Source organism: Triticum dicoccoides, chromosome 6B (genome assembly GCF_002162155.2).
Source record: "Triticum dicoccoides isolate Atlit2015 ecotype Zavitan chromosome 6B, WEW_v2.0, whole genome shotgun sequence".
Taxonomy (NCBI): Eukaryota; Viridiplantae; Streptophyta; class Magnoliopsida; order Poales; family Poaceae; genus Triticum; species Triticum dicoccoides.
Window position 1 is genome coordinate 409,773,597 of NC_041391.1, and position 3,251 is coordinate 409,776,847.

Here is a 3,251-nt window from a genome sequence, read left to right on the forward strand (position 1 = left end):
GGCGGCCTCCCGTGTTCTACTTCTCCTTGATGATGGCAGCAGATGCGAAAGCGCTAGACACCGACTCGTCGTTGTCCGTGCACCCAGCTTCTGTCGGTGCTTGCATGGCGCGGCCGCCGGCATGGGAGTCTCGGCCACAGAAATGGAAGACGCGGTATGAGGCGGCATCGTGGACGGTAGCAATGACGCTCGTGCGCCGCTCCTCGTCGAGCTGGCCTGGAGCGGCAACTTGCTGAACCGCGCGCCGGCTTGGGGCGGCAACTGGCTCTGTTGGGCGAGGGGAGGGAGGTGGATCAGTGAGCTGCATAGCTCAGATCCGGCAGGCTACCCAGCCGGCTTGGATGCGGAATAACTACTCTTCTTAAGCCATTGTAAGATTGGACAAAATGGTGAAGGAGGATATACAGGAGCGCAGAGGTGTGCGATTCTTCGCCTGTGTTTGGCCTCGTTTAAATAGGAGATTAAATAGACGGCGGACAGGAGGAGCTCGGCCGGTGTTGCATTTAATGCCGGCCCGGTCATGAACGGACGTGTGTCCAGAGTGGGTTTCTCGGCTTCCACACGGGCGGGTTTCATGGAGGCGTTTGAATGCGGCAAGGAGGCGTGTTCAGCCGGGCGTGCAGCGAGTGGCGCCCTCGACTCTGACGTAGGACACCGCGCCATTCTTCCACTGATGTGTGGGGTCTTTGGGTACATGGCCTACATGTCAATGACCCAACGCAGGCAGCCCACAGCAGAGGGACCTTTGGTGGGCCAGGGCGCTCAGAAGCGGGCATTTCCTAAACCGATGATTATTCATTGAGTGTGATGTCATCTTTTTCATGTAGATGAGCCTACCATGTTGATAGCCCGTTAGATACGTTGTGATTCATAAAGACCGCTGCAAACATCAATGTTCTACTTATCACAGATAAGATTGATTAATACCCGTAACAATCCATGCCCTTAACAAAGGGTGCATGCACGTATAGGTTGAGCGCGTGTCTTGCGTCATGTGTTGTGTGCATGCAGGCGTGCGAGTGTTGCGTGTGTGCAAGGGTACATTTTAGTGTTGCATGCATGGGTGCGTACGTGCATGTGTTCGTGAGTGCATGTGTACATGTCTGTGTTGCACGCCTGCATGCGTGTGTGTGTTCGTTATGTGTATATGTCAGTGTTACACACCTGCATGCGTATGTGTCTTGCGTGCGTGCATGTGTACGTGCGGGGTGAGGCTACACGTCAGTTGACTGACTTTTTCATCTCTGGTCATTAGATTTTCCAGCCGTTGGATACGCAATTAAGGGCCTCCAGTTTATCATCAAACTCCACCCCCCTGAGCCGCCAGCCACCACCGATCGAACCGCCGGCCCCCGCTGCCCGTGGCAGGCCCACGCCCCCACGCTGCCCTGCCTGCCCCGAAACCACTCCCCACCATCGGTCCGCCGCTGCACCGGCCATCCCTCTAGGCCCCCTCGCGCCGAGCTTTTTCTCCGGCGATCCCCACCCCACCGCCCAATCAACGCCCCCCACCGCCGGCGACTGCCAACCAGAGGTCTCACGACTTCAAATACCCACCGACCACTAATTTATTACCATTTCTGTCCCTCATATAGGTGCTGATGGGTGGGCCCTATGGTAATGTGCGCTGCTGAATGTGGACCGTTTGACTGGTCAATTGATCGTGTCATCAACAAATTACGGAGCTGTATGGCGATCCAGTGACCGTATGATCACCCTAAAATGTTCTCCTATTTTATTAACACGGTATAGACTCAAACTACCATTTCTTTCTTTCATATACGGGCCGACAGGTAAGCCCCACGGTTACGCGGCCCGATGGTGCAACACTAGTTGCGCCACGTGGAACATTTGACTAGTCAGTTGATTGTGTCATCAACAAAATATGGAGTTGTACAGGTGAGCCAGTGACCATATAATCATGACATGTATTTGTTTAACACGGTACAGATGCAAGGGCTCATATATACATGCAAGCACTCACCGCTATAAGCGCACACGCGCAGACCCGACCCCTATGAGCACCTTCGAGAGAGTGGGCCAGCATATGATCTTGAGATTTTACGAAGTCACCATAGGTGCCTTGTAGTCGAGTGAAACGTATCCTCCCAGTGAACGCGCATCGCCGGAAAATACTGAAATTAACACAAGATAAATGCGAGCACCGGGACTTTAACCTTGGTGGGCTCGAGAAACCACTGTCCTCCTAACCATCCAACCACATGTTGGTTAGCATGACAAAATGTATGTGGTGACCGTGATGAGCTTATTCTGAAGTCTAGTGACCATATCGTGCTTTCGCATCAAATACAATGATCGTAAGTGTCGTCAACAAAATACGGAGCACGCATCAAATGCAAAGTCCGTCAGTGTCATCAACAAAATATGGAGACGTATCATGAGCTAGATACCGTATGATCACCACGAGAATGTATACGGTGACCGTAATGAGCATATTCTAAAGTCCAGTGACCGTATAGTGCTTTAGCTTGAAATACATTGACCGTCACGCGTGAATGTGTCGTGGGCATGCATACTTTTAGAGGGCCAAGAGATAGTTTGTGTGCGTACGTGAAAGTGGTGTAGAAAGAGGGGGTGTCCAGTGGATATAAGGAGAGATATGCCCTTCATTTCTCTTTCCCGTGACTAATGTTTTAGGAGAATATATAAGCATTCACAATGCAGAACAAATATTTTTGGATGCACCATGCAATTAACTTTCATGTATAACATTGTACTATTGTATATGCTTATTTTCTTAGTGGCCGATTGCGTGTGTGGTGTGGTGGGCACATCATTTCTAATTGTGGTGGGTCAACATTAAGACTCATGGGTCGGTTCCATCCTGCGCCACATATAGGTTGGACCGAGACGCGTTATAGAAGACCCATGTGGAGGACTCGGCGTACAACATGAAGTTACCAGAGTCGCGGAGGACTCTTTCCCCACTGGTGATAAGCCGACTATATATGATTTGTAACCCTAGGCCCCCAATACGTTATAGAAGCTTGGGGGCTAGTTCATCGATAGTATACACACACGCACAATGCCTGGTATTCACATGTACTTTGTACACATCCCTATCACTAATTTACAGTACCAGGAGTAGGCTTTTTCTTCAACTGCAAGGGTCCGAACTAGGGTAAAACTTTGCCTCGTATTACCATCCAGCCTAACAGTCAGGGATATCCTACTGAATGATATGATGAAATCATATCTGCCAACTACTAAGAGAGAGGTGTGTTTGGGGG